The sequence below is a fragment of the Varanus komodoensis genome, unplaced genomic scaffold (assembly GCF_004798865.1).
Source record: "Varanus komodoensis strain SLA01 unplaced genomic scaffold, ASM479886v1 scaffold5, whole genome shotgun sequence".
Classification (NCBI taxonomy): Eukaryota; Metazoa; Chordata; class Lepidosauria; order Squamata; family Varanidae; genus Varanus; species Varanus komodoensis.
This window is the reverse complement of record NW_025336087.1, coordinates 53,798,181-53,825,121: the sequence shown is the minus strand read 5'-3', so window position 1 is coordinate 53,825,121 and position 26,941 is coordinate 53,798,181. Positions and strand designations below refer to the sequence as shown.

At 37.5% G+C, this 26,941-nt stretch overlaps 1 protein-coding gene across 17 annotated transcripts in view; it reads left to right on the top strand.

The window, feature by feature from the left end:
• Positions 1–26,941, top strand: part of PTPRD (protein tyrosine phosphatase receptor type D) — a 530,840-nt gene that overhangs the window by 139,981 nt on the left and 363,918 nt on the right. The gene's annotated exons all lie outside the window — the stretch shown is intronic.

Sequence of the window (26,941 nt, the reverse complement as noted above, 5' to 3'; positions counted from 1 at the left end):
CTGCCTCTCATCTTCTGATATCACCGTAGAGGTCTTTGTTAATTCCACAATAACTAGAAAAAGTTCTCACCTTCTTAAGCATCCTATCGCTGTGCCATGTGATTGGATATCTATCTTTGAAAGATGTGTCAACCCACAGGCTTCTCCCCGTAAGCGTCATTCTTTAGCAAAGTTAAATAACCAATTGAAATTCACTATGATGCAAAACAATCCCATATGATACTTATCCTTCCTGTATCTATGTGTGCTGTCATATGCTGCTCTAATTTGTTAGCACAGCCCTCACGGCATGTCCATATGCCATTCTGCCTCAACTAAGAGTTTCATTGACTTTCAAGCTACTTACAGAGTGTTCTTCCTGCATCAATTCCTGTTCACCTGCCCTAAAACACAAGTGTACTCTGTAGTGCTCAGTATAAGCTCTTTGGTCTATATATGCACCTATTAAGACATTAAAATAATTACTGGAAAATTTCTCCAGATGTCCCCTTTTCAGTGGTGTCTCCCAGTTTGTGGAACATTGTCCAGAGAGAAACTTGCTGGGTTTCTCTTTGGACAGTGAACTGTACCTGCAAGTAACTAGCAGGTGCAGTACATTCTTCTGGGTACCTGGTGAATATCTTTTTCATATTCCATGTGATTTAAAAACCTTTTAATACTTCTAGTATTAAATTATACTGCTGGCTTTAAGCTGGTTTTACATGGTGACGTGGTTTCATTTTTTGCTGGTTTTACTTAATTTTATTATGAGCATTTTTATCATTACAGTAGTTACATTTTTTGTTTTTAATATATTGTCACAACCCAGAGAACTTTAGCTGTTGGATTATTTTTTTAAACAAACAAACAAGTTATCTCTTAAACATTCCATATGTTAACTCTTCTGCCAGTTAACATTTCAATTAACTTTATGCTGTTATATTCCTCTATATGCTTTCAGTGCCATGCCAGACTAATTTTTTCTGTCGGAAGCAAAGCCTACATAGTATGAAAGAGACAACAAGAACTACCTGTGATATCGCCTGAAGGCAGGTCATTTCATCATATTGCACAACAGGGCTGACCTGCATCCTCACTGGTGGCCTTTATTCCTTCAGATTCACCTTCCATGGTCACCCTGAAGTCTCCTACTCTATCAAATAACTGTTGTCTGTCCAATATATTTGGAATTGCCCTCAAAACATTTGAGGTGGTGCCACCTCTCTCACTTCCTTTAGATTACTCCTCAGATGCAATTTTTCCATGAAGCCTGTGGCTCAGCCTCCACATTCTCATGCCCATCTGCAATACACCTGTAACCAGCCTTTGTAACTAGAATAATATAATATGTTGCTATTTACCCTGGCTCCTTTTCTCTCCATTCTTTATGTCCCGTGTTAAATTTTAAAGTATCTTTGTCCACTTGTACTTTGTAAAGTACTTTGGACACTGATGGCATGGCTGTCATGGACAGAAAATTTTGAAGGCATTGTTTAGTAAGGTCTCCGTAAGTGCAAGATGACTTGGCAAAATGTTACAGCAACAAAAGAAAGCTCCAACTCACAAGTCAGAGCTCTCTGCCCGTGCAGAAACATTTCAAACATTCATCTTGAAACTGAGATACTTTTTAAAGACATCACTTGTAAAAGTGTTAGACATTGGAGTAATTCTGCCAGATACCTGTCATAGAAAGGTTTTTCATTTAATGGATTATGATGGATTTTTAAAAATTGAGGTCACATATACGGAGAAGTTTTTGCTGGATAATTGAGTATCTATGAGATTGGTATTTGGAAATGTTATACTCTATTTCTCTGCTTTCTTTTTTATTATTGCAGTTATGGTTTGGGTGCTACCTTCATTAAATAGGTTTTCCATAATACTTGTAGGTTCCCTTCAGATATTTTGACAATCTTTCCAGAAATGCAGAGAACTGAATAGCTTTTGACTTTTTAAAGTATATGTAATTGTCCTATCTCTAGAGGGCTACAGTGTTAAAAAATAGGCTAGGGGAAATCTCTTTCTATCCTTGCCTTTACCTTTCTTTGCCTTTTCATTTAAAAACAAGCACCTTTAACATTTTTATACGTTTACTGTAACTGCCCGGCATTCTATGGAATGCAGAGTGTAAATCTAATTGTAAGGTGTCGGCAGCATGATAGTTGGGATTATAATTACAGTGTCATTCAAGAATGAAACTACAAATGTCAATGGCCAGGCAAAGAATGGTGTAAGGCTGCTAAATAGAAGTGCAGGGCTCTATAATCATTCAATAATATGCAAGAATTGTGTGTGAGAGAGAGAAAAGGGGAGAGAGATTGAGAGAGTATTGAAAGGGGTAGATATATTTCCAAGAGAAACATATCCATAATAGTTATGATGTGCAAGTATAAGGTTGATGCTAGTGATGAAGCCTGGGAGGCATTTATATGGGACATGGTTTTTAATAGTAACATCTAACTAAATTCACAGATTGTAGAACCTTATAGAACCATGAAGTCTTTTTGCGGGGTGGGGGAATAAACAATTTTAAAAAAAACACAGGCTTGCTATTGACAATGCCAGTTCTGAGTAGAGTCCAACCTATCCTGCTGAAAAGTTGACTCCGTTGTGCCGTATGTTCTGACATCATTTGGCTGCATGTTTCTTGCTAAACTGCTTAGCACAGACGGGTGTAGAGGAGATACAGGGAAATCCACAACAGAATAATTTCAGGTAATGATCTAAGTAAAATTCGGGAAGCCCCCTCATGACTGAGTTTTTGCTTGCCAATTCCTATAATAGCCTAAACATTTGTATTTTCAAATCCACCTTTATCTCTGTTGAATTTTACTGACAACATTGATCTACTATATTGAATCATGTTTTGTAATGCAAATGAGGTTTTGGTCCTGTCCATACTAAAAAAAAACCCTTTATCTGTGCAGAACTGTGGTGATTTCATTAGAATTAAATGTATGCAGAATACCATGATTGAGTGTCTCATAAAGTAATGCAACCCCAAACAAATTAATAGATAAATGGCTTAAGAAAGAAGTTCTTTCTTATTCAAAGAGTTGTCCCTACAGATTATTTCGAAGTATGGGACATAATTAAATACGGAGTTTTAAAGTCAGATCAATAGCGACTAAGCCCCATTTTGTATTGTAAGTTCATAGAGTAGTAATTGAAGGCAATCATTATCAAATGTCCAAAGGTAGCAGAGAATTGCAGACCTTTGATCAAACATTGAATATGTACATATTCATTAGGTTCAATTCAACCTAAAAGTGAATGGTAAAAATCCTCAATTACATGACATTTCTATCCCACCTTTTTGGTTCTTGCCACGAATCCAGGGTGGTTTACATAGCCCTTCGCTATAACTTGTGGGATAGGTTAGTCTGAGAATTCATGAGAGACAGTATTTATAACATTTGGATTTCTTACATTAATATAGCTAAAGTCTGATACCTTTTCTGAATGGAGCTATGGTGATGACACACTTACTAGTCCAAGACATAAATACCAATAGTTAGTTAGAACACAATAAAAAGTATTAGATCATTCAATCCATTTTCATGCTATTATACAAATGTTTCCAGAAAGTTAGTCATGAGGGCTTTTCAAATCAAATTTTTATATTGCATAGCCATTACATACTTGGCAGTCTGTTTTGTGTATTAATAGATTTTACCATTAGGTAGTTCTTGGCAAGTTATTTTATTTGCTCTCCATAACTTTCTTGAAATTTGAAATGTTTTGATTTTCAGTTGATATTTAGATCACACAGTCATATTTGTCTCTGCATGATTGCAGATAGGTAAAGGATTTAATGTCCATAGGGACAGTTTTATTTTGTTGGATTGCAACAGCAATAGCATAATACATTGCGTTTGATTTTATCATGCACTTTAGTTGTAGTATCACACATATAATTAGGAATGTTATGAATGGATGTACATGTGATTACTATCAAATTACACTCTATACAGCCAAAAGGCTTGCAATGGATATTCATGATCCTGAACTGTATATAGTACATATAAATCCACAAGTTTTTTGGAAGCTATATAGCATTTTAGACTTGGAAGCTTTAGCACAGAAGAAATTCTATAGCTCAAGAAACAAGCAACCACTAACTTAAACAATGGCTTATGCTTCAGAAGTCAGGGATGCTGCATTCAAAATTCTACCTATGTGCAGAGTTTCTTCCCTCATTTAGATGGGTCTTTTTAGACTGTGCCCTAAATATTTATACAACACTGTTTTCCCATAGGCATTTGACATTTCATCTTGGAAAAACTTTTTCACTTTCCCATCACCCAACTGCACATTTCTGAGACATTTCAAATTTGCTGTTACTTCTAAAATACCAAGGTATGTTTAAGATACCTGATTAAAATGTAATACAAGGCAACAGAAAGCATCGATAGATTTTCTGCTGTCCTTCCATTTCTGATCATTTTGTCAGTAGTACTTTATTCAGTGGTATTAATGAATAAATCAATAAAATGAGTTGCATAGATAATACACTTAAGTATTAATACAGTGATGTTTATATGTTTACTTTTTTCTGACAGATTTTAAGCAAACCAGATAAGAAATAGATGTTTTTGATTAATGTAGGGGTTTTCTTTTAAACAATGGTGTATATAGTAGAGTGAATGAAAAAAAAAAAACATGAATCCAGGCTTCAGTGTGGTTTCCTCTGTTTTCTTCTTAGATGCTACATTTTAACATAAATAAAACATACTTGCAATAGGTATAAGCTGGTTTAAATTAGTTCATATCATCTGTCACAATCATTCATATCAGCAAGTTTTGAATGGCTCTTTAAGCACAAGAACCTGTTGCTTTCCCTACTGATTTAGGGCCTGTTGGCATCAGGGCCCCCATCCTATAATACATATTGTCAGACAATGATCAGTTGTTTTAATGGGTTGGGAATTGTCAATTTAAGAAAAGGGAGTGGGCTCTCTAGATAGAGACGGGAGTGATACTGGGGAAAAGAATAAGAGGTTCCTATCTCCCAGGCTAGGTGTCCGTGAGAATGTTACATTCTAAACAGTTGAATTTTGAAAAATAAATACAAACACATGGAACTCCTGATAATGTTTATACTCGTATTGAAAATGTGTACAGGAAAGCATCAGTGTGGAATTCATATATAAATATGGAAGTAAGTATCATGAACAAGTGATCAGCTGTGGATCTAAGACATAAGAATAACAGAGGAAGGTCTATGAGATTTTCCAGATGCATACTCTGATATCAAACCACACATTATGATAAACACAGCTGCTGCTGAAAATAGCAAGCTCACATTGAATTCCTTCTCCCTATAACTATAGCTTATCTGGTGGTTTCTGCTGGCAGGGCAGGAAAAACATAGAGGAGAGTGATGTCAGGACACAGGTAAGAGGTGAGAGGATTAAATGTATGAGTGCTGCTTTCCTTTGCAGGCACACATTTCATAGAATGTAGTTTTGGCTAACCAATGCCTGAAAGAGTCATATCTGCACATACCCTTACATATATCAAAATGCAAGTGGAAACAAGAAACCAAAGAAAATACATTTACTGTGCAAGTTTTTTTCTTCAATAAGCATTTCTTAAATTGCCTATACTTAGTCAACTGCAGATACATCACTTTTTAGGACAAATGTAACAGCTGAAATTATCAGCTATGTCTATTTCTTAAAATGTGTTAAATGCTGTTCTTTTTCTTCTTGATAGTCGTGGGATTATTTAGATTTTACAGCATCACTGTGTGTATAAATATCTTCTCATTTAAACAAACAAAAACTCCACTCTGGAATGTTTGGAAAAATCTTCACTATGCAAAAAATCAAAACATGATTTTGAAGGAAATGTTTGGCAGGTTGATAATTACATATCACATGTACAATTGAAATAGGACTTGTCTAGTACCATTTGTAAACTCCTGAATTTAATATTTTGCTTGGGGATCATTCTGGGATGTAGTACACATTTGTTTTACCCTATTTGTAGCTTTGGTATATCATAATATGATTGAAGAAAGAATAATGTGAAGTTTTGCGTATGAAAAGCAGAGAAAGGATTAGGTTACCCTTTGGTCCATTCACACGTCAAGTTTTTTATTCTGTAAATCAGTTCACATAGTAAACTGTGGTTCTCTACTTAAATGTGTGTTTCCTCTTGGTTTACATGTCTGGTTGTTGGCAGTTGTTTGCTTCTATTCTCTGAGATTACATGCAGGAACCATGGCAGTCTAGCTGCGTCAATATTTGGGCAACAATGCTGTGCACCTTTGAATTTGGATTGCACCAAGGCAAATGGATCTTTCTTTCTTCTTCGTGGAGCTGATTTGATTAGTCTTATTTTACAAAGTCTTTTAGTAAAACTGCCTTGTGGTTTTACTGGTTATTTGAATTATTTGTACAATAATCTTCAGGAGCTGATAATAGCTGACAAAATAATTTGAATAAGGTATTCTCATTGCCAATGGCTGAAATAAGCATATTATGATCCTTTTAACTTGTTCAATCATCATATAACATTAGTGGTTGCTTCTTAGCACAAAAATATTAAATTATAAATAGGGATTTTGCTGGGATGCAACCATAAATTTTCATGAATTTGAGATTGTTTACATTTGCTTTCTTTTTAGACTTGTAAGGCAATTCCTAAGAAAACAAAAGGCAGACTTAATACAAAACCTATAACTGATTGATTACTGCCAGTCAGTTAATGAGCTGTTGTAGACTCATCTTAACCGTAAATTCTTACTTTATATTGGGCCTGCATTTTTGTCTATATACACCAAAATATTTCACCAAACTAAAGACAGACCTTCTGAATTTTGTCATCAGTGTGTTTTGTTAAATTATTATTACTATTAGTTTCATTTCTATACTGCTCTGCAGCCAAAGATCTCTTAGGCTTTCTGAAGTGGTAGTCTACTTCTTTTCTGCCTTTAATTGTAATTGGATGTCTTCCAGTTTATTATAACTTTATTACAATGTTCAATTTTTTCATATTTTTGAAATAGTTCATTACTTAAGTTTTTTTGGGATGCCAGACCTCATAAGGACATAAAATATTTGCTGTTTTATATCTTAGTAGCACTCAGGAGACATAAACCTCACTCCACTACAGAATTCAGTGTACCAACTCTGTGCCTAATACTTGCTGGCTACAATTAGCAGCATTCAGCATGCTGAAAAAAAACAATAAGGATTAAGCAGAATGTGTAAAATGTTGAACATCTAGCAAACCTTCACGTAGAATTAAAAAAGCTTTTTTAACCATAAAAATATAAGCATTCTACTTTTGCAGTGGTGCCTGGTTTTCAGTCTCCGGGTCTGAACATCTCTTTACATTGGAGTTACTTCAACATTTGCCACAATTAATTTAAGCTGTTGGACAAATTGACATCCTTTGCATGTTTGTTTAATCGTATAAAAGTTTGTCTATTTTTGTATGTTGTATGCCAGCCCTACTTAACTATTATCCAGTGAAAAATATCAGTTTCTCATGTGTACTAAAAGTATTTGGTATCTGGAGAGTCTCCCGAAGACAACATTTGAAAAAATGATGCAAATTAGAATTCTTTGTTTATTTTTTCAGAACTAATGCTCCCCCTCCCCCATCTGTTGACAGCCTCATTCTTTCAGGGCCAATATGTTAGATGTTGCGTGCTTATGGTTGGTAGAATCAGATTTCAAAATGTGTGTGGTTAGGGCACTCCCCCCCCCCCCCGACTGGGTTCAGACAAGGTGATAACTAACATCAAAGGGCTGAGTATGGGTTGTGTTTGTGTTATTGTTGAACCGTGCGATTGTTGTTGAACATTGCTTTGTCTGAACACAACTGTGCTATCTATGGTTTGTTAATTATGAAGAACCCCTGAAGAGATCACATAGTGTGTTGTTGAGTTGATTCTGACTTGATTGCAATGTTAAGTTAGATTACATGAAAATCCAGGTTTCAAGGATAACAGTTCAATGATCACTCATACTCAACCCATACTTAACATTTGAGTGCGGGTTATCATGTTGTCTGAACCCAGTTCATCCCTCGCCCACTCACTCGCTGTTTTTTCCAGCCTAGAAGGCTTTTGAGAAAGGTCATTCATGCAAGAATTCTGGAGTGGTCTTCACCCTTTCCATTGCACTAGTCTTTTTGACACGCTGCCTCATTGAAGGTGTAAGCTGAATGCTTGCTGAGGGCTTTTTTCTCACATTTATCATGCCCTCCATTTCACCTGCCTCCATTTCCACCCTTTGATTCTACTCCTTTCTCTCAGCTCCCTCAACCTGAATGAAAATAGGCCAAGGAGCCACCATTTTTTAAAAAGCAGATGCTTGAACTTTTAGAATGATTACAAAAGATTATTGAGATATTGATTAAGGAAGTGAACAAGCATACCTCATATAGACCTTAAAAGATTATAAAGGAGAAAGTAACTCCAGACCAAATGTATTAACATTTACACAATGTAACTTAACTATAACCGGGAACTTAGTGAAAAATGCTTGGCTGCAATTGAGTCATTACCCAGTTAAAAATAACCTTTCCAGGTCATGTCATTTTGTTTGCCGCAGTGAAATAAGTTTATTTCAGCAGAATGAAGTCATTATTAGCTTGGCAGAGTCCACTTGTCAGAATTTTATGGAGCAGAACACCGTTTGGCTGGGAAATTCAATAAATACTGTAATGTGAGAGGAGTTGAACTCCAAGGGCTGAAGGGGCATAGAATGGGGGATTTGTCACTAATGCAGTGTTTTACTGTTCTACTAAGAAGGTATTGTTAGATAAGAAGAGTCATCATTAAAGGTCAGACAAATACACCAACCGTAACATATTGTGGCAGTAAAATATGTGGATTAATTATCACTGTTTTGACATACAGAATAACTGTAATACAAATGTTAATGCATCTTCCTTATGTTTGGATTTTTTAAATTTATATTATGCATTCTTTGCACTCTTATATCACTCCAAAATCCTTAAGAAATTAGTTGCGTTAGAAGCAACTCTGCAATGTAATTTAATTGTTTTTTTTTAACATTGTTTTAAGTTGTCTGTCTTCTTCCAAGCAATGTGAGAAGCTGGTATTCCACTTTTCCAAGAGACAGTGTGGACAGAATAAAGCGTGAATCTCTTGAAGGTGATTTGTGCAAAATAGCAAGTCATTAAAAGAATGAAAAATGAGAGACATTTTCAGAAAGCCTTGCCCTTCTGTCTGTAATTTGAATAAAAATGTCAGGTTTTCCCTCACAATGCAGGTGCTAGGAATGTCACAGAATTATGAATTTAATCTGTTTTATACAAAGAGGAAATCTAGTTGCAATGTTTATAAAAGGACAGCTACTCCAGTATATTGTGAACTAGGAAAATATCAGTTCCTTGTGCAATTTACTTGCTTTTATGAACAAGTATTGTGTTTTTTATATTTCTCTGCAGACTGCCTCTTCATCTTTTAAAATGATGTCTCTTGTATAATGCATTCTTATAATACAGAATCATCGAAGTCTTCATGCCAAGGAGAAAGAAAGGCAAATCATTGGAATACACTAGGAGAATGATTTAAGTGGGTACTAGGAAATTGTTGAAGCTACTTCATCATTTTAGAAAAGATTTATGCATTTTTATCTGATCTGCATTATCAAAGCATTAACATTGTCCACTGTTGAACTTAGGGTAACACCTGTACTAAATTACTTTAGTACACTACTGTGTGAATGTTGAATAAATTTGATCTAAATGTAGACTTGTGTTCACGTTTTTCTTTTTGCAAACTTAATGTTCGATCCAGATACACTGAAAGACTCCATATTATTTGAGGAAGAATCTACAGTATACAAATAATTTCTTTCCTTGAAAGATAAGCCCTGGTTTTGATATTATCTACATTATCAGCTATGAAGAGAAGCAACTCCTAACAGCAATACCATTTCATTCCAGTGTTTCCAAGGAGTAAATAACATCTGGTGTTGTAGTATGTCTGACTGGGATGAAGGAAGAAATTTGACACATTGGTGTAAAAGTAGCCATAACGTTATTAAATATATCAAGAAGCAATCCAGTAAAAAAGAACACAAGAGGAAAAAGGGAAAAGGGGAGACCCCCCCCATCGTGTATTCATTTCTACGTGTTCAAATTTCAGTCAACTTCAAAGTACTCTCCATTTGATATAATATACCTATTGAGAATTTTTTCCATGGCTCAAAACAGGTTTTAAACTTGTTGATTTTGATGGCTTTTAGTACTTCTGCCTTTTTTTGTTTCACCTTTTCCACATTGGCAAAGCATGTCCCTATGAGGACTTTTTTCATCCAGGGAACAAAAAAAAAAGTTGCACGGGACAAGATTGGGTGAATAGGGAGGATGGGGTACAAGGATCGTGCCGTTTTTGATCAAAAACTGTTGAACACTCCGCTGGACAAAATTTCACCACCACACTTTCTTTATGCAAATCATCTATCAGAAGGCGAACTCTTTGAAAGAGTCTCCAAAAAAAGCTGAAGCCAAACGCAGCCTCGCACAACAACTCATTCACCTAGCGGGGGAAGCCTTGGGGTCGCCCTCATATAGTCTGTATGCTGCTTTATAGATGAGACATTCCACTAGGACTTTTAAGGTTTGCCCTGAAGTAGTTGTGGCTCTGAGAAGTTAATGCAAGGGGAGAATGACTGAAATGCCCCCTTTGTGTACTTTATTGTTTATGTTAGAGTTGCACATTGCAAACATGTGCCCCATTAAGAACATAAGAACCCTATTGGATGAGGCAGTCTCACTCTACAGGGGCAAACCACATACCTGTGGGAAGTCCACAAGTAGGACATGAAGTCATTGACCCATCCTCTATTGGTAAATAGATGTTCAACATCTGTGAAAGAAAAGGGAAATAGAAAACTGTCTCCTAATTGGGTAGGCTTGTGCAAGATAAGAAAAGAGATTACATTGTAGACGCTATATATGCAATTATGTTCACAGTCAGATTTTAAAAACTAACTTTTAGAACCAGGATGAAGATAAAGCAGGCAAGATACGCTGAAGTGCTTGTTTCAAAGGGTTATGAAGTTATACTGATTATTTTTGTTGGTGCCAAGGAACCCATTAGTAAGGGTTTTAAAGAACAGCTAAAAAATAGCAACTGGAAAGGACAGGCATATAGAACAAGCAAGTTCTTAGTATTATGTGGTAGAACATAATCCATTAAGAACAGAGCACTAGTCATGGTGGTCATGAGGATGTTGCCAAAATTTCATCTTCAGATGAGTTCTCAGGCACTCGGGTGTAACATTTAGAATTTTCCATGTGAATGAACATCATTACAAGAAAAGCCATCTTGTTCTGCATTACCAGTACAGTCAGTATAGATGTTCTGTATGTTGGTAGCCATCTGAAGAGAAAAGTAATCTAAATAAGAAACTGCTTGTATTTCATTTTTGCTGACATTCCCATAGGAATCTTGACAAGGTATTTTCCCCCCACATTCTCATTGAAAATGAGAACAAATAAATGATATAAATAAATGAACAATACTCTTTGACCATAATTGTTATATTTTGTTATGCACGCATAAAGAAATCTTCTTTGTGTCCCCACTTTAGTTGATACATTCTGAAAGTATTTTTGCGTAAAATGAAACTATACTGGTTCTATGTACTTGAACATGTAAAGTTAAATGGAATTGTGTTGTTCTACAATTTTCATTTCCTACAAGTTTGAGAAGCTCTGTCTAAAACAAACCTGTTTATATTGATTTGCTTTTACAAATCTAGTTTTGTCTCTGCAGTATAGTATGAATTAACCTGTTAATCGTTTTAGTAAATGTGAGAGTAGTCTGTATACTCTTTCTCTCTCTCCCTCTCCCCACCATATGTGCACATACTTAACACACACATATTTGTGGACTGCCATATTCATCTCTGCACCACCCACTCTTCCTTTCTCAAGCTTGTTGTTCTCTAATAAATATTAAAGCTATTCCCTAAAGGACATCCAAAAGTTTATGCTGTGAATTTCTTCAGTCACCAACCTCAGATATTAACATCTGAAAAAAGTATTAAAGGAAATGGTGCTTAACAAGGGGATTACAAATTTTGCCTAACATAATTATTTATTATGCCCTTAATAACAAATTAATAAAAATGAATGCACTTAGTAACACTTGTCTAAGCTGAACGTTTTTCAGAGTTATGCTGTCCATTTTGTCCATTGCCTACATTGTATTCAGTAGGTTGTTTAGAAAAAGATAATCAGCACATGCTGTCCAGTAGCTAAATGTTTCATGATAGCTTGTCTGGCCCATATCATTTCATGTTTATATATAAGTGTATATATTTTTATGCAAGTATTTAAACCCTGAAGGTGCCTCTTATATGGAAAGCATTCCTCAGGATGCCCTGAGTGGAGAAGTCTTTGCAAGGTATCAGTTTGCATGCTCCTAAGGGCATACAAAATAACGTTGTGGCTGTGGTGGGATGTCATTTCCCACCAGGAACTGTAGGTGAAACTCCAAGTCCTGGAATCTGTGGTGCAAAACGTATGCTGTGTCATTTCCATGAAACGTGCTTTGCAGGAATGTCCATTGGTGCCATCTCCTGCCACAAAATGGGTCACATGAGGCAAGCATGGCACTGCAGTTAGAGTTATACTTTACTCGTTGCTGCTTCAAGCATTTCCAAGCACCCCACCTCAAATGCTTGTGACACTCTAGCTGCTAGTGTACTTTTCAAGCCCAAGGAAGTTTATCCAGCCTGCAAAGCAGAATAGACTGGTAAACAGCAGCAACGCTGCTGCCTTGTTCCCTTCCAGTGCCTCTCTTCTATCAGAGCTGTTTGGTAATTACTTAAAACATAGCCTTTAAAGGTTGCATGCTTGCTCTCTAAATGCTACAGTATACAGCCTGCCTGATAGCAAAAGAAAAGTGTTACCATTTCCACATCCACAAAGTTAATAGCATGAGTGAAGTAAACAGAGCTTCCTTTACAAGTGAAAACAAAGACTTACAGATAGTCTCTTGAAACAAGGCTATCTCCTCCACTGAAAGACACCTCTCTCTCATCTATATTCTACACTGTTGGAACTAGTTACAGTGCTATGAGATCCATGTGGGGAGGATCACAGAAAAAAAAAAAGATGTGATTGGGAGGCTATGCTTTGTAGCATCACATGAATACCATATTCATTTCAAACTGGGCAAAATGCCATATTGTAGCTGTTACTCTTTGAATTTCCTTGTGAATGAGTGATATTTTGGGCTGTCAGCAAGGCTAGGCTCAGTGGTAAGCCAGGAAATATGCAAACCATTCAACAGATATGGACAGCATAAGTTATTTCAACAGCAGGGTTCTTTCCCACTCAATAGCTTTCTCTTGTTTTTCTGTCCTTTTGTTTGTACATTGTTGACAATGAAGTAATGTGTCCTCAAATGAAATGAGCTGGCAATAATATCAACAAACTAACAGCACAATCTTGTGCACATTTAGGTGGAAGCAAGTCTCACTGTATCCAGCAGGTTTTATTCTGTAGGAAATGTATTTAGGATTGCAATCCAAACCTTGTATTTCTTGATGTGCAAGGTGTCTTGATTTCATGTTGCTTTTGCAATTCAAGTGAAATATCATGAAGGCACGTTAAAAGATGTAAATTAATAATGTGACATTTTCAGAAGAGCTGAGTTCACTGAGCTCCAGACAATATTGAGGGGTTTACTCTTGATGAATGTAATTAGTACAAGAAACGTTGCACCCAGGGTTGCAGCTTTTACATGCAGTGCCACTGATGTATGAGGAGTGTTCTGCTGGTTGCTTTCTGACTAAGATTTTTTTTATCTTTCTTTCCTGTGTTGGTCTTTAGATTTTGTCAGTGAGTAATACTACTGTAGTGGCATTCGTTCCCAAACCCATATTGACTGTTGACTGCTAAGATTGTGTGATCAACTTACATTCAGCAGATTGATGAAAGGATGGCTTATTGTCAAATGGAGTAATGGCTAACTAGAATGTAGTTGCATGTAACAACAGCACACCCTGACAATAAGCTGTGGGGGATCAGCCATTGGGAGAACTCTCTGATGGAAACATTGTGTTTACCTTCCACACCATAGTCATTTTGTTTTCATCCCTCTCTCTCATTTTCTGGAGATCAACAAAAGTGATCTGTGATTTGACAGCAAGTGACAGCCCCTTCACAGTGTCCAGCTAGTACACTGGAGGGGTTGACATTGACTTTTATCATAGATCTGGAAAAAAGGACAGTCCAAATCTGTTCAATATTTTGGCATTTTTTAAAAAATATTTGACTTGCAAAAGGTGTGCTTGCATATATCAGTGGCTATAAATTGGAACACTTTTCCTGGAAATGTCCAGGTGGATTTCTGATGTTAAAGTTCATTAGGCGCTCCTCATGGGCATTGGCTCAGAAAGGTTGGCAAGAACTTTAGTTTTTGGAGACTGGTTTTCATGTTCTTATGAAAAAGCAGGGTCTAGAATGGAAGAAAGGAACCAAAAGCAAAATGATGTGTGATTGTAAACGGAACATGAAGCCACTGCAAGTCAATCCACATCGCCACTTGGGCACTGGTCCATCTCCCCCCACAGCCCAGGACATATGAAAGCGTTAAAAAACAAAACAAAACAGCAAATCCTTTTAAAAGGAACTGGGATTTTAACGGCTGGTTTTCAACATTGACAGTTTCCATAAAAGAGGGGTACTCTCCATTTTTCATGTTCCTGAGCACCTAGAGTCTAGTGCTGTGGTGCAAAGGTGAGAGGACTATCTGAGAAGCCTAGTCCAAAAATTCCTACTTCAAAATCTCTCCATGGAATGTGAGTGGTTCAGGAATCTACTGGCCACTTCTTTTTTATTTCTTTTCTTACATAACAGTTTGGAACTGTGCAAATGTACACATGCACAAGTCTAACTAAAACTAAAACCCAGAACTTGTGTACCTTTGGAGTACATTTTTAAAGGGACAACAAACAGTGTTAGCCCCTCCTGCATACTTCTTGGGCACTTTGAAGAGGCTGTCACTAGCTGTTGAACTAGAAATGGGTTTTCATGACCTCCAGAAGGAGGGAATAAAACATGGATGAAAGGAATAAAAAAGGGCTTGTGATTACAACAGGGAACATAAACCCAGTGCAAGTTGATCCACCTTGCCACTTAGGCATCAGTGGGTGGCTGTCATAAGTGGTAGCCTGGCCAAGCTTAGCATGAGTTATGGCAAGTGGCTTTTGTCAAGTGGTAGATATTATCAGTACCATGGGGTCAATTATCCCATTGTATGGGGTACAGTGCTGATGATGCAGGCACACATCATGTGTGCACCAGTTCCAAGACCAAGCTATGAGTTTTCAGCTTGGCTTGTTGCTTGTGAATAAGGCATCCTGTGGGCATGGATTTGGTCTGCACAACACAACATAACAGACCTTGTCAGCCACAGCAATGTCATACGACCCCGGTGACAGCTTAAAGTCTTTCACTTCACTGTAGAATTGACTTAGTAAATATGCTTAGCAACCCTTTGGAATAAAGCGCATCTGCTTGTGCTGCCAAGGGTTTTGTGTGCCCACCTATTTTGATCTGCAAAATAACTTTTGGGTAAAACGCAGCTTTTAAAATTTATTTTCACAAGTTACAATAAAAAGATGGAACATATAAGAGGAGAAGGTTCCAAGGATCACTCCACAAATATAGCATGTAATAACAACATTTAAATACATACATAAAAAAGCAAAAATCTCCATCAGCCGTAGCCCTATCCAAACTATTCAATTCTCAAAAATTTGTCCAGTCTGTAAAATTAGTTACAAGTTATAACATTGCTTTGGTTTTAAAGTAAGGATCACTGACATTTATAAAAATTGCATTTTCTTTAACAACTAATGCAACATGACGTCACATTATGTATAGTCAGTGTTTATTTATTTAAAACATTTTTATGCCGCCCCCATCGCAACAAGGCCTCGGGGCAGCTCACAACAGAAACAAAATACATAAATAAATAACAATATAACAATAAAAAAATTATTTAAAAACCACAGGTGCATCTCGGCTAAAAATTTAAAATCTTATAAATACAAATAATTTAACAATTAAAATAAGTTTTAAATAAAAAGGTCTTAGCCTGGCACCGAAAAATAACGACGGCGCCAGGCAGACCTCCCTGGGGAGCACATTCCATAGATGGGGCGCCACCACAGAGAAAGCTCTCCTCCGGGTACTCACCCTCCTAATATTCACAGAAGGTTCCCGGAGAAGGGCATCTGTTGCTGATCTCAAGGGGCGGGAGGGCATATATGGACGCAAGCGTTCCTTTAGATATCCAGGTCCCAAGCCGTTGCACTGGGAAACTCTGAACGACCACTATTATTATTATTATTAAAACATTTTTATGCCGCCCCATTCGCCGAAGCCTCGGGGCGGCTTACAACAATAAAAAACAATTAAAAGCACACACTGAGTGACTTACCACAAATTGTTCCTAGGACATCAGTAATTGTCATTGGTAGTGGCCCAGGTGTGCTCAGTAAGAAAGGGGTTTCTGCTGTCCTTGCCAACCAGCTCACTTGCTGCTTCCCTGAACACACAATGGATTTGGTTGCCTAGACTCATACAACAACTGACTGGGTATCTGATGATCTTTAGAATGAGCCAAATATTGGCAGGATTGCTTCTTAATCCCCAGACAAGCCAATCCAGGGGAAATGGTTCACAGTCACGTTCCACAATCAACCATCCTGTAGGTAGTTAGCAATTACTGGTTACCATGCTGTTCAGTGGAGCTTAGAGTCTTGAACCTGTGTGTGTTTCTTTAGGGACTGTTGCTTGCAGTTTTATAAATCAAATCAAATAAAATGTGTAGAGTACTTCTGAGCTGGTAAATGTATGAAGTAGGCAGAAAGTCATATTCTTTGAGTGCTTTTGCTAGAAAACCCAAGCAGGTTTTCTGTACAACTTTTGGAGGCAAGTTTATGTCCTAACAGGAAAGGTCTGACTACCACCAACCTCTACTGCAAAGATGGTAGATGAGGAACATTCTTGCTTTACCTGTTATTTGGTGAAGGGCTGAAGGTCTCCATGTCAAGCCAAAGGAACATAGATAGTCCTATTTTACCTTTGGGGTGCAGCTTTCAGTGCCCATCTCCTAGCTAACCTAAATAGAAATCAGCAACTGACTTAAATGCTAATTGTAAGCTGAGTATGGGTTGTTCAAGCCATGATTAACCTACAGGATTGGGTTTTGGATGCCATGGAATAACTCATGATCATCCTAGGTAGGGTTAAATATTGAAGTAGGCTGTGGAGTACACACAGCATGGACTGTGGAACACCATAGCTTAATTACCCAGTGATAGTTTCCCATATTTGCAAATTGGGTCTGTGCATAGTATCTATGACTTAGCAGTACAGGTGTAAGTACTAGCTGCCTCACTTTCTCCTGCCTTTCTTGGAGCAAAGGAAGATGAGATTTTTTTGTGTTGTGTTATGTTCTCTGTGGCAGATGTGGGGAGAACATCCCTTGGCTTTTACACCCCTGTCTTGTAAGGACCATATTAATAAGTAAAAAGGATAAGATTTCCCCATGTCATTATGAGTCATGTCTGACTTTAGGGACCAGTGCTCATCTCCATTTCTTAGGCAAGGGAGCCAGTTTCTGTGGTCATGTGGCCAGCATAACTAAATGCTGAGGCGCACAGAATGCTGTTACCTTCCCACTGAACTAGTACCTATTTATCTACCCACATTTGAATGCTTTCAAACTGCTAGGTTGACAGGAGCTGGGACAAAGCAATGGTAGCTTACCCCATTGCGTGGATTTGAACTGCTGACCTTTTGATTGACAGGCTCTGCAGCTTAGCGTTTAACCCACTGCACCACCCATGTCCCTCCATATTAATAAAGTCAGTTGTAAAGGATTCAAAAATTGTTTAAATTGGATTAAGTTAGATTAAAATATATTGGATTTAATTAGATTAAAAGAAAACATAAATAGTTTGAGCTATATCAAAAAGGGACAACTTACACACCCACATCTGCAAGATTTTTCTCAGTCTTAATTGCTTTCTCACACAATAGCATTCATACACAAACACACTCATGAACACACAATCTCATGTACATAAGGCCACCTTTACTGCATAAAGTAACAGTCTGTCAGGTAGGAATCCATGTTGGCTCTGACTTACAGCAAGTACAGTGGAAGGAAGCAAAAAGGAAGTGTGGTGGTAGCAGAAAGACCCTTTAAATGATAGTTTCTCATCACCTTACACTAGGTGCAAACTGCCTGGTGAGAAAATCATAAAACCCTTTACCTGCTAAACAGCCCCAGCAGTTGGCTGGCTGAAAGGAGGCAGGAGTTCATTGGTTCTACTCCAGCCAGTGCTAATATTGGTACCTGGTGGAAACTTATTTCAGTAACCCTAGGATATATTCCCTGGGGCTGGATGGTGAGGGAAGCTTGAGTTCCTGTTGTGTAGGTGGTTAGTCCAGCCAGCACCCTAAGCTCCTTGGCTCTCAGATATACTGTGCATTGTTACATATGTCTATTCAATTGGTAATCCCATTGAGTTTTGTAGAGGTACCAGAGAGCAGCCACAGATACATACAGATTGGGTATATCAGTGAGAGTAAGCCTGATGAAAGCCACTACACAGGCATGCCTAGGATTGTCCTTGCAGGCTGTAGACTATGCTGGCCCCAGCTTTTGGCATCCCTTTGGGAAGGACAGCCTCCAGAGACTCCCACCTTAAGGGAATCTCCATGTTTACTGCCATGGTCATCAGCTGCAGGTGCTCCCACTTGCATGATGGACAGGGAGGTGGTTGGCCAGGACATCTTCTTTTCCTGCTCTTCTCCACCCCTGTGGTCTGGCCAGAGCAAGCGTGCTCACAACCTTATTATATTTTTCTGTTAGCAGAAATTTTCTAGCCAATTGGCTGCTTAGCCGAAATAGTATCATGTTACTCTGGCAGAGTCTTACAACCAATTAGTTCAAGTTTTAGGGAACATATAAGGCACACGCTAGTAAAACATTAGATCCCAAGTGCCTAATATTTTCTGCAAGTCAGTCGGTCAGAGATAATGATTTCGTATCTGCAGAAAAGTACTGACAGGTGCTTCTTTATTGCAGAAATCTGGCAACACTGATTTACTGCAGTGAGATCCATGTTTCTGTGTTGATTTTAAAACTCCACCCCACATTTTAAAATAACAGAGCAGTTATTTTAGACATACACATTATAAAAGGAAGAAGAAATGTATTGACAGAGATTTGATTAAATAAGTGGTTTCAGATCTTCACTTCCCTGCTATATCTCATTGCTCCTTAAAGTTAGCAATTCTAACAGACTGGAAAAAAGAGCAATAAGATCTAATTATTGTTTCTACTCTTTATAGACTAAGAATAGAAACTGTCTTGCCAAGGTACAATTCTTTACTCTGATCTAACACAGACTCAGATACTCTTTCCACTGGAGTGGCATAAGTCTAGATATGGAGTAACATAGAATCATGAAAAGGAGGGCCTGGAAGGAATCCTTGCAAACATTTACTTACTTATTATATTTATAGCCCACCCTTTTTCATTTCAAGGAACTCAAAGCTTACAAAAATTTTCTTCTTTCAATCTCATCCTCACAACAAGAGCCCTGTGAGATACGTTGGGGTGAGAGTGTGTGACCCAGTAAGTTCCATAGCTGAGCAGGGCGATAATCCAAATCTCCTGATCCCCAGTCCTGCACTCATAACTACTATACTGCACTGGCTCTCAATTAAGTGTCCTTCCATTGCTCACAGCAAAATATTTTCACTCTTATTTTAATTATGTTTGAGATAACAGAAGCGATAGATCTTCCTAGTCACGTGGATTTAATTGCTGAGATTTATGGAACTTCTCTTCATGAATGCTCTCACTTTTTTCTTTTGTAGTTTCTTTCCTTTCTTTCTTTGTCTTTTGGATAAAATTCAATGACTAGAATTCAAACAATGCTTTGGATACTCCAAGGCCTTTGTTTGCCCAGTGGGATTTTTGTTTATTTTGTTCACTTTAAAGCAGAGTTTCAAAGGAAAAAAAGTCATGTGGAGTAGGAAACTGCTGCTTGAGAAGTAGAAATACTGAGTTCCCATGGGTACCATTTTGTGGTTCTTTGGATTCTAACTATGGCTTAGCAGAGATAAACTATGAATACATAGTGCTTGCTCATGCAAGAGAACATTGTGGATCGTGCATTAGAAATAAGCATCTTATTGGTACCTCATCCTGGGTTTACAGCTATTTTCAAATTTGGGCACATGTGATTTTGTAAAAATATCCTGATTATATGAGCAAACCTTTTGGTGCATTGGTGGCTATAAATGGTGGGATTATAGGAAAAAGTGCCTGCAAAAAGTATGTGGAGTACAAGAGGATTCTTCTGCTTGTGTTTTGCAAGTGGCATTGATAAACATACTTCTAATACTGTAGGTAGTATAAAACCATCATGCCAATCACTTATGACTGTGTCTTCCATGGATTTACCTAATCCTAATCCATTTTAATACTGCCTAAATTGGTGGGCATCTTTATGTCTTATAATAGAAAATTCTTCATACACTGTAAGTGCTGTATGAAGATGTATTTCCTTTTACATATCCCATTATCTTACACCAGGGGTCCTCAAACTTTTTCAATAGGGGGCCAGTTGAAAGGCAGCGGCTGCACGTGTGGGCTGGTGAGGAGGGGGTGCCTGGGCGCGCGGGCCAGTGAGGCATCGGGTGCGCACAAGGTGGCGTTTGGCGCATGCGGCGGCTCGCTCACTCGGAGATCTCCCAGCAAGTCCAAAACCATCTCCGAGCGAGCGAGCCACTGCCTCCAGCCCGTGTTGCAAGGCAGAGGCGAGTGCGCATGCACGGGGGAGGCTGGCAGCAGCGGCTTGCTCACTCAGAGGTGGTTTTGAACTCGCTGGGATATGTCCCAGTGAGTCCAAAGCCATCTCCAAGCAAGCAAGCCGCTGCCTCCAGACCACGCTGCGAGGGGGGGGGGGGGGGGGGGCGGCACAGGCCAGATGAATGAGCATGGTGGGCCTGATCTGTCCCACGGGCCATAGTTTGAGGATCCATGTCTTACACCATTCAGTGTCTTCTGATGACCCCTGGTTATCGTATTATGAATGCTATGAGTGACAGAAGAAAACATTCTCATTTTCCACTTTCTCAGTATCATACATTACTTGATATACCTCCATGTACCTCACTCAGTCCTTGTCTTCATGCTTGTTAGTACCAAAGAACTCTATAAAAGAATGTGACAGGGTCCTGGTTTGTCCTTGTGTATTCTTCATCAAGATTTGTCTTTCTGTATGCTTGATAATTTTATATTTAAAAATGCTTTCCACTGATTTACTCAGAACAACATTTAGTTTAGTAGCCTGTAATTTTCTAAATGCCCCGTAGATTCTATTTTTAAAATTAACGTTACAATGGACACTTTAAAGTCTTAGAATCATATTTTTTCACTTGGAGGTCAGTTGAAATCACCCAGTGTAACTGCACGTCCTCATTTGGATCTTTCCCTAATTTCATTCTCCATCTCAAGGTCAGCATAAACAGTGATCAGTAAAAACAAAGCATGTTCTCCATAATAAAATACATTTGGAACATATTTCTGCTGGCCAGTTCTTCTGAGGGAGTACGTGAATATTTGCTGGTCTGAAATGATGGTCATAATATTTTGGCATTCCTTTCTTGCAAATCACCTGATTTATTTTTGTATTCATTTAATAAATATAATTAAGTAGTTGTATCCGTGGTAGTGGTTTTGTATTAATAAGAATTGCTAATACAAAGATGAACACCTGATTTTTACTGCCTTATCTCATATTGTGCTGGAGGGAAGTACAACAATTGGGAGAGTGAGGGCTGCAGTGGACCGTGGGGTTTGAAAAATTTAGGTTCCCACCCATTGCAAGTATTTTATTAGTAATATGTAATGTGTTCATGCCATTGTTAGGATAGCCCTGACATTTCACTGTACTATTATGTTTATGTTAATATGAGTTGAAACATGCATACTTCTAATAGCAGCCACCCTATGTCATTTTAGTTTGATCAGACAGCATTCTGGTTTATCAAGATACATATGTTATGCCAGTTTGAACAACTACAGTTCTTTCTGGCTGTATCCTAAGTGTTGTTTTTTATTCTTCATTAGGATTTTCAATTTGTTCTCCTGATTATTCTTTCTGTTACAATAAACCAGTCAATTCTATAACAATAGTTAGGATTTATTTCTGGAGTTCACAAAGTTCATGCAGATGCTTCCAGTGCTTCTAATCCAGGATACTGGATTACATCTGTTAAAACCTTGCCTTGGGGCATGTTCGCAAAATACATACCTAAGTGTTTCATATTAAAAATTATAGGTAGACAGGTGTCTTCTAGTTTATTTTGGCAGAAATGTTGTCTTAACGTGTTTTTCTTTAACATTTGCAGTTTGAACAAGGAGAGTTAGCGACATTAACTGGTGCTTCCTTTATTTATTTTTTTATTTATTTATTATTTATTTTTTTCGATTTATATCCTGCCTTTTTCCTACAAAGGGCTCAAGGCAGCTTACATCTCCTCTGCCATCTTATCCCCACAACAAGAACCCTGTGAGGTAGGTTGGGCTGAGAGTCTGTGACTGGCCCAAAGTCACCCAGTTGGCTCCATGGCCAAGCGGGGACTAGAACCCAGGTCGCCCGAGTCCCAGTCCCATGCTCTTAACCACTACACCACACTGGCTCTCTTTAGACTTTTAAAATTGTAATTGTATTGTGGTTTAGTACAATAGTGAATAAGAATGTGCAGCCTGTAAAAACTGTAAGAATTTTGAAAGGGAGTCACCCTATCTAGTGAAAGAAGAAAGGACATTATTACATTGTGCGACTACAGTTCAATGATTATGTAGTAAAGCCTTTAAGAAATGGTTGTCAAGTCAGTATGAAGCTGTTTTACTTCTGTTATCTATTGTAGTTGGTTTATGTTTTCAGGGCAAATCATACAAATTTATTTTAAATGTAGATTCAGAACAAACACATTTTATGCTGTTGAGGATGAAAGCACATAGGGTTCAATGCATATTAATAAATTGTTTTGTTGATGTGTTCATGAGTTCATGAGAAAATGAATGCCTATCTCTAAATGACAAATCAAATAGTCGAGAAGGTCACATAACAGTGGTTAGTATGCCTTAACTTATTATATATTCAGGAAGAACTCTAGTATCTATTCACATTGCGGAAAACAAAAAGATAATCTATAACTAGTATTTAAAAGTTGTACAAAGCTTTTATGACATTAAACAATTCCTTGAGATAAAATCATGATTATTCTTGAACTTAAAAAGGGGGTTTTGTGGAAAAAAAAACTTGTCAGATTTCTAGTTCATTTTTTGTGATGCCCTTTGTCCATTTCACTCTGAGAAGAATTACCCAGTAGCATAAGTTATCTGCGCCTGTAAGAGCTAACTTAATTGTAAACATGCTCTCTTGTTTTTGATTGAAGGCCGTAGAGCAGCTGATGCTAACTCTGTGCGCATGTATGCATGCATCTGTCTGTCTGCGAGGCCTGAGAGTCTACTTGTAGTCTCAGGTATAGGTAACAGATCTTGGCTGGGAGACGTCATCCAGAGCTTTAGGCTGAAGTCTCAGCAATATGCTGGTGATACTCAGCTCTGCCTCTCTTTTACATCTCATCCAAGTGAAGCTGTCACTATCCTGAACTGGGACTTGAGTTCCATAGGACTGAATGAGGGTCAACAAACTATGTACTATGCTATGCTATGTAAAATAGGTGACATTCAGATGTTTTAAATAAATAAGGGAACTGGGACCTCAGCCTCATAATGTTGTTGTTGTTGTTGTTAGTCGCGAAATTTAAATGCCGCAACAATTGCCGGTTGTTTTGAGGAAGAAAGCATGTAGTTTATACTGCCAGTTGATCCTTCTGTTAGAGGGCATTTGGAGTAAGCAGTAAAAAGTACATTTTTACTTGTGTAGCCATGGGTCATAAGAAAAAACAAGCTTCCAAGCATACAGGGTACATTCAAATACTTCAGACAGTTACAGTGGTAATGGGTAGACAAGATACTAAAACTAGCTTAAAATCCTATTTGGCTAGATTTATAAATGAATTAATGAATTAAATACTCTTTCTAATTTTAAAAGATAGTGAACATGGCCATTTGGTAACATCAAGAAATACATCTGTAGCAAAAATCAATACATTCCATAACTAAGCCAAGAAGTTATCAGTAATCTGACTCTTCCTTATAGTATCATTTAAGGAACAATGTAGGGTATAATGTGTTAAATTTTCCACCTTTCTCTGGCATGATGGTCTTCAGAAAATCTACCCTGAAGATATGGTGAAGACATGGTTTGAAAACATAAGCGGGTAAATTGTCTTTCTTAATGATGCTCCAGTAAGGGCTTCTATTTTTGTTTTTCTTTAGAAAAGGGTACAACAGAGAGATTATTGAAAGTTGAACTAGAGTAGTGTTTCACTTTCAAGATAGTGTTTCCATGCCAGACAATGAGCTCGAATTTATTTATATCCCTTACTTCATTTAATGGAGAGAAGGAATACATTTGTAAAAGATGGCATGGCATGATTGCCTACTGGTTCGGCAATCATGCAACAGTGCAACTAGCTAGATTTAACTAGATGGTTCTCTTGCAAGCTGTCAAATTTCTTAAAATAGTTCAGCAATATTAGATGGATCCATATGGCAATTAAAGACGAGTCTACATCCATTCTTAGATGAGCAGCAGAAATAACCTAGAGAGGACCCAGAATTTTCCTTAAACTTTTATTTTGGAATATTTTCATGACATGCAGTTTCTCATGCTAGCAGCAAAATTCAGCTACATACAGGAGTTGAGTAATAACTTAGCCCTGGATAATTCTGAGTGTAAGGCTTATTCATTTAGGGAAAGAAAGAAAAAAATAGTAGTTGCTGTCTATTCAGCAGTTAAAAGCCTGGTATTAAGATGTGCCTTTTTGCTGAAATGAAACACCAAGCTATTTGAAAAAAGAGCATTGCTTTTTTGAGCACCTACCATTGATCAAACATTTATTGTATGCCAATATCATTAATATAAAAAAAAATTAAAAAGCCAATGAACAGCCCTGTTTAGCACCTCTTCTGTATAGTGACAGTCTGTATTTCCCATATAGTAGAAGTGACTCAGTTCCTAGGTTGTTTAGCACTGTGATTAAACCAAGACTTCTGGCTTATTTCTCTCCCAACTAACCAGAGCTTTGTTCTTGAATTCTTCAGAAAAATCAGCTAAATGTACTAGGTTAGGTACAACATTAAGCAACACGGGATAATTTTTACCCAATTGACATTCTGTGACCAGATTACTATAAATGGTAGTGAAGAGTGTTTTTAAAAGTTAAGAAATATTTATCAGTAAAACTAAAAGGAACACCTGTTGGATAAACTTTTATGGAAAAATGTTTTCATAACATTTATGAAAATCTGCAAATGATAATGTGCAAAGTACAGTTAAGGTATATTATGCATGATCTCATATTTTATGGCTTACTTTCAGCTTCAGTTCAGAAAAGGTATGAAAACTTTTATCATCCATGCAACAAAGCCTTGGTTGATAAACTGTAGAGATTTCTTCTGGTCGGGGATCTTAGCAAAACATTACCAGCAGGTAAAACATAAAATTGGGATAGACCAGTTGTTAAGATTGCGCTCATACAAACTGCATATACTTTTCTCTGTGCAAAGCTCCACATTTACATTACTCCATGTGGCACAAAAGAAATTTAAACAAATCTGCTGCGTGGCAGATTTTTGTAGACAACCAAGATCTACCACAAAATGCAGTCTGGCACCACAATGAAAACTGCCTTTCTGATATCTTCCATTTTCTCTCCTCAATTTGCATTTGTAGCTTTAAAAACCACTAATAATGTGAAAATTGAACATCCCTGAATTACTCTCATGAAATTTAAATCGTTATTTGTTTTTCGGCGCCAGGCGAAGACCTTTTTATTTAAGCGGCGTTTTAATTGTTAATATTATTGGATTTTATCTGGCCAGGGTGACTTATTTTATATTTTATATTGTTATTTTTTACATTTTAACTTAATGTTTGTATTCTACAAACGTTTTAATTTAATGTTATAATTTAATGTTTGTATATTTTTTAACTTAATGTTGTAAGCCGCCCTGAGGCTTCGGCGAATGGGGCGGCATAAAAATGTTTTAATAAATAATAAAAATAAATAAATAATGTTTGATACTGTTCATACATTCAGATTTATATTGTAGTAAATATGTTATTTAATTCTGTGTCTAGAAAAATACAACTCCAAACTTAGGTTTCTATTCCATCTCTGCAATAACTAATTGCTGGATTCTGGGTAGTTCCATCTTCTTCACAGCAAAGTTATCTACCAAATGGCTAATTATGCTTTCAAGCATGATTAATATGGTGCACTGGGAAACATTGAAAGTGAGATATCTATGCTGCCTCACTACTACTTTGAACTGGTTGTGTCTGTAGACATTTTCATTTGTTACCATTTTATTTCAGTCTCTGAGGACAAGCAGAGACATATCTTTCTGCACAGGTTCTATTATTCTTTCCTTATCATTCTAAAAGCCACATTGGAGTTGCCTTCAGTGGCAGGCCTGGCAAAGCCATTTGGAAGGGCTCAGGAAGTGACACGGGATATAATTTTCCTCTCCCCAGTCTACCCAGTTAAAAATAGGCATGTTGGCACTCCACTAAAGGACTTGGAGGTATATCAGTGGCAACAGCAGCGTCATTAGAGGCAATCCCTGGAGGAACTTGAAGAATCAATAGAGTGGAATGTGTCTCATCTTGGAATGTGTTTGCAAAAGACAGCATGTCTGTATGAAATGTAGGTTAATTGACCATATGGTGATGAAGGCCCTGGGCTTGGAAATGCAGCTGGAAAGTATAGTGGAGGCTTA